The sequence below is a fragment of the Nicotiana tabacum genome, chromosome 24 (genome assembly GCF_000715075.1).
Source record: "Nicotiana tabacum cultivar K326 chromosome 24, ASM71507v2, whole genome shotgun sequence".
Classification (NCBI taxonomy): domain Eukaryota; kingdom Viridiplantae; phylum Streptophyta; class Magnoliopsida; order Solanales; family Solanaceae; genus Nicotiana; species Nicotiana tabacum.
In genome coordinates, this window is record NC_134103.1 from 26,772,304 (window position 1) to 26,778,122 (window position 5,819).

The 5,819-nt window shown below is 35.6% G+C and overlaps 1 long non-coding RNA gene across 1 annotated transcript; it reads right to left on the bottom strand.

Moving 5' to 3' along the window:
• Window positions 1-203: 203 nt before the first annotated feature.
• Window positions 204-3,337, bottom strand: LOC142178497 (uncharacterized). The gene is made up of 2 exons (XR_012706659.1): window positions 2,823-3,337; window positions 204-492 (listed from the first exon to the last, which is right to left on the bottom strand). It is a non-coding gene; the product is annotated as an uncharacterized LOC142178497 (long non-coding RNA).
• Between the last annotated feature and the right edge of the window lie 2,482 nt (window positions 3,338-5,819).

Sequence of the window (5,819 nt, forward strand, 5' to 3'; positions counted from 1 at the left end):
AATGCTGTGTTTTCTTTATATTTTTCGTAATATTAGGCTTACCTAATCGTAAAGACTAGGTGCCATCACGACACCTTACGGAGGGCTAATTTGGGTCGTGACACTTACTCAACCGAGTACTAACATAACGTATATTTTCGTATCATACTATCATAGATAACTGAGCCGGAGAGGCTGCCGTAATATAGGTAGAATACAACATGTAATACTAACTTATACATAAGACATATGGGCCTCTAAGACCAAAATAATCACTTGTACACTGAACATAGGCCAACAAGGCCATACAATCTTTTACGTACATGACATCTGTCTACAAGCCTCTAAGGATACATAATTGTCATAAAGGTCGGGACAGCGCCCCGCCATACCAAGAAATACACATCTAAATCATACTTACCAAACAAGCAACTCCGGAGCAAATAGAGTGCACCAACATCTTCCGCTGAGCTGATCGCCTACTTGGAGGACTCTCGACCTATCTATCGAGACCTGCGGGCATGAAACGCAGCGTTCCCAGGCAAAAGGGATGTCAGTACAAATAATGTACCGAGTATGTAAGGAATGAAAATCAGTAAATAATAGACATGAGAGAAACATGGAGTAAAAGACTCGACATGTACGTCTGCATAGCTCTGTGAATAATTTTATTTTTATAATGTAATGCATATGCGTATAAATGTCATACCATGCATAGGTATATATGTTCATAACATCATCAAGCCTCTGAGGGCATCCCATCATATCATTTCGACCACTGTGGGCAAAATCATCAACGTATACCAGCTGATCAGGTGGTGGTGCGTATATAATGCCATAACCGTTCCCATATCCCATATACATATATATACATATATATATATATATATATATATATATATATATATATATATATATATATATATATATATAAATATATATATATATATTTGGTCATGGGCCAATATGCATGTATAAATGCATGAAATGCATATGGAATACGTTAATAAAATCTCTCGGTATGTCATAAGACCATTATGCCTCTGATTAATATCATGAAATAAACTTTTATCAACTTACGTATTTTTTAGACCCATGAACAGATGATAAAATAATATGACACATGGGGAATCAGGGACATAAGAATCTCTAGTATTTCTATGAATAAAGTCATTTACGGAAGTTGTGCATTTTCTCGTTTCGTTCGTGTAGTATAGACCATGCCAAAAAGAAAGTAGGGATAGCCTTAACATACCTGAGTCGATTCTCTTGACAATCCCTCTAACACACATCAATTGCGACAACACGTAACGACAGACCGAAGTAGGAGAATATCCGTATGATATTCTTGAGAAAGATTGTACCGTGCTTCCTTAGAATTGCATCTCACGCTACTTTGGGAAACAAAATTATTCTTGGAAAGGCAAACTTAAATATCGCATGCCTATTTCTTACATGGCTCTTTACTCGACTGTGTCATTTCTTCTTAATTCTCTTTCTGTATTTGTAGCTTTAAAGCTTAAAACCCTTAAATCTGAATTCTTATTACTGTCAAATGGATCTTTAAAAATGGAAGTTGATGGATGCCAAAAGGGGGTAATTGAGTATCAAATTCTTGATGTCTTCAATTTTCCAATGCGTTGAATTGTATTTCCAAGTAAGATACCAACCAAGGCACTTATGTCCAATTCTCTAAATAAAGGAGAACGTGTAATCAAGTTGTCTTTTGACTCATCATGGACATTTTGCCACTTTGGCTTGGCTTAATGACATGTGGCAACCCAAAAGAATATCCTTATCCACATAATCCTTCTTAATATCACAATTAGCCCTATCATTAATTAATTATCCCCACAATTAGGAATTATTTCAAATTACTTAAAATATTATTTACTTTTAACACACTTTATACACCTTACTATCATGGTTATGTGGTACCTTGTGTGACACTAATCCATGAATACGGGGTATTATACTTGGACCGTATTTTATCCCCAAATTGCCAAACTTTGATGAAATTCATTTTCTTCGATTTGCTTACCCTCTCGCCTTCACGAATTTACTCATCATTTGTTTGAAATAGTATAGTGCTTATAATCTCATTCCCGAATTTACGCCGGTTAACTTACATTGAAACTTCAACGTACGAAAATACGGGACGTAACAAATATCCCAATTTTTTCTCATTGCAAGTTCCTGTAATATCTGTTGGAGATACACGAGAATTATCTGTTGAAGTAAGAGAAGAGGAGGTACCCACATTTTCTGCCTTCTCTGCCTCAATCAATATTGGTCTTTCTAAAGTATGATGTTCATGTGCAACCAGTTCCGGACCATGGGGCGGTAACAAGCTATTCAAAAAGCTACGTTCAACAAAATAAGTATTTTCTGTCTCTACCAAATTGTCAATGGGTACTTCACATCGTCTCTCTAAGCGAGTGATTGTAGACGGAAAATTCAAGCATTTACGGTCCTTGAAACGATATTTTACCATCCCATCACCTATAATTCTCCCAACATTTATGGGCAAATGCTGTTGAATAGCATATATGAGCATGACCCTTTTCTTGTATAATTAGATACATTAACATAAGGGATCAGACGTGAACTTACAAACTTACCCCAAGTGCGTGCCGTTTCTGACATACATGAACATGCAATATTCAAAGGTTTGCCCATTGTCCCTGTATTAATTTTTACTCCATTCGGACAAATAAACTTCACAACTTCTTTCATAAAGTTGAAATTTTTAGCTTTCATCTTAACTCTAATTTCTTCATCATCAACATTACTCAAAGAAGATAATTCATTCAAAACCTCAGAGTTAAAATTAATAACTTTACCTTGCACTGTTGAAGTTCTCTTCTCTTTGTCAAGGTTCTCATAGAATTCAAGCACAATTTATTTAACATAACCCCCTGGATTTTTCACAAAAGATTCCCACCGGAGAGATATGATGTTCTTCAAAATTTCACATGCCTTTTCTCCATCAGTTGGCAAGAAATCCATTCCACATTCTTCCACTATAGTTAGACTTATTCCAGAGAATATCTCAAGTGCGGGATCAAGGTGTTGTTTCTTAGAAACCTTGGAAGAACTACATCCTGAAAGGGTTCTCTTTAAGGAGGTCATTTTCTTTCTTGAGGGTTTGAGAAGGAGAAACAGAAGACTGAAAGGAAATCTATGACAAAGAGTAAGAAAATAGAAAAAGGGAAAAGAAAATTACTACTGGTTGGTGGTCATGGCTGGGGAATTTTGGTGCAAAAGGGTGGTGGGCGGTGGCTTTGTGGTGGTGATAGGTGAGAGCAACAGGGTAAAAGGTTGAACTTAAGATTTTTTCCTCCTTTCCTCCCCCCTCCCCCACCCCTTTTTGTTTTACAAAACTATTCCATAACATGTTATCTTTCTTTTCATAAATCACAACGTGGCTTTCATAACCATTTTTTAAAGTTGTAACACGTTATGGCTGAGACTTGATTAGTCAAAATATCTTTTTTTAATTCATATTAGTAATAAAAATACTAATAATATTAACAAACAAAGAGAAAAATATAGTTTTGAGTTTAATGTCGTAAGCAAAAAGAATTATTGAAGCCTGTGTCTCAAACATTTTAGTGACATAAGGTTTCAATATATGTCCATTTACCTTGGACTTTTCTCCACCATCTATGTGATAGTATTTTAATTGCACCATAAGGAGTGACATTTGTAACATTGTAGGGACCTGTTCACCTGAATATTAATTTTCCTGAAAATAGCCTACGTCGTCTATTGTAAAGAAGTACAAAATCTTCACTTTTGAAGCTTTTTTGTCTAATCAAATTGTCATGCCACTTCTTTGTTTTTTCCTTGAAAATTTTGGCATTTTCATAAGCTTCTAACCTCAATTCTTCTAATTCATTAACATGAAAAAATCTATTTCTTCCAGCAGAGGTTAATTCAAGATTCAGTGCTTTTAATGCCCAAAAAACTTTATGTTCTAATTCAACGGATAAGTGACAAGTTTTTCCAAAGACTAATCTATATGGGGATGTTCCAATTGACGTTTTGAATGCCGTTCGGTATGCCCATAATGTATCATCTAATTTTAAAGTCCAGATTTTTCTTGAAACTCCAACCGTTTTTCAAGAATTCTTTTTAATTCGCGGTTAGAAACCTCAACTTGCCCTTGAGTTTGAGCATGATATGGTGTTCCTGTTTTATGAGTCACACCATATTTTGACAGCAAAGAAGAAAATTGGTCATGAAATGAGTCTATTCATGAAATGAGTCCATTGGTCACTAATGATAACTCGTGGTGTGCCAAATCTGGTAAAAATATTTTTTCTTAAAAAATTACACACTGTATGAGAATTATTCTTCGTTGTGGGGATGGCTTCAACTCATTTTGATACATAATCCACGACCACAAGGATATATTCGAAAGAGTGGGAGGAAGGAAAAGGACCCATGGAATCTATCCCCCAAACATCAAATATTTCACATACCTGTATTGATTATAACGACATCTCATCTCTCTTAGTAATGTTACCTGTTCTCTGACACCTGTCACATTGTGCAACATAGGCACGGGCATCCTTAAACAATGTTGGCCAGAAAAATCCAGCCTTCAATACTTTAAAGGCAATCCAATTTGCTGCATAATGTCCTCCAATTGCTCCATCATGGAAATGATACAGAATTTTATTCATCTCTTCTTCAGGTACACATCTTCTGATGATATTATCTGCACAATTTTTAAACAAATAAGGTTCGTTCGACAAATAATACTTAGCATCAGATATAAGATTTTTCCTTTGCTGGTAAGGGTAGCAAGTAGGCCGGTCCCGAACCTAAGTGGACCGGTCCAAACGGTCTCGGGCTGGTCCCAATTTAAACGGGCCAAACATTCCCGGTCCTGTGGTCTTTTTATAGGAACCGGACCTACGAACTAATAGTCCCGGGCTAAACGGTCCCGTCCCGAGAGTTAAGAGGGCCCAACAGATACTTTTTTTTTATAAAATTTATAGAAATTAGAGAAAAAAAGATGTTAATAAAAATATCTAAGGCAATTCCTTATAAAATTTATTATAGAATTGTGACCTAAATTTTTTAATTCAAATTTAAAGACAAAACTATTATAAAGAGATATTCAAAGTAATGCGTTATAATTTTATTATAGCATTAAAAAAAATATGGCAATATCTTTCTTAATTTTCCTCTATCCTATGAAATGAGCATAACAAGGTGCTAATACCACCATTGAGTAGAAAAAAACTAATCAAGATATGCAAAAATACAAGTTACATAATACATACTAATTTTTGTTCATACAAGTTACATGGTATCTCTTACAAATATTCACAAATCCATCAAGATCCAGAGAAATTTCCGTTGGTGGTGGCGGAAAAGAAGTTTGGTCATCACCGCTTCCGGGCGAAGCAACATCCTCCGCAAGTTCAGCTAGCATTTCTTCGTAAGCTTCGTCTACCTCTGGTTGTGATTCAGCAAGTCCAAATTTTTTTCTTTCCGAACGGATCTAATCTTTGAAAAGTACTAATTTTTTCAAGCTCTCCCTCATAGACACTCTATTATCACCGAGTTGAAGTCTTGCTTGACTGAAAGCGCTCTCCGATGCCACTGTTGAAGCCTGAATAGTTAAAATATCTCGGATCATCCTTGAAAGAATCAGAAATTATTTTTCTTTGTCCTTCCACCATTCCAAAAGATTAAAGGAGCCGTCGGGATTAACTTCCTCAATTCCCCGTGACAAATAAATTTCAAGTTCATTTAGTTGTGAAAAATCACTACTACTAGAACCTTGAGAACCTCTAAACCGAGCTCAAGCACTAAGTGCTCTT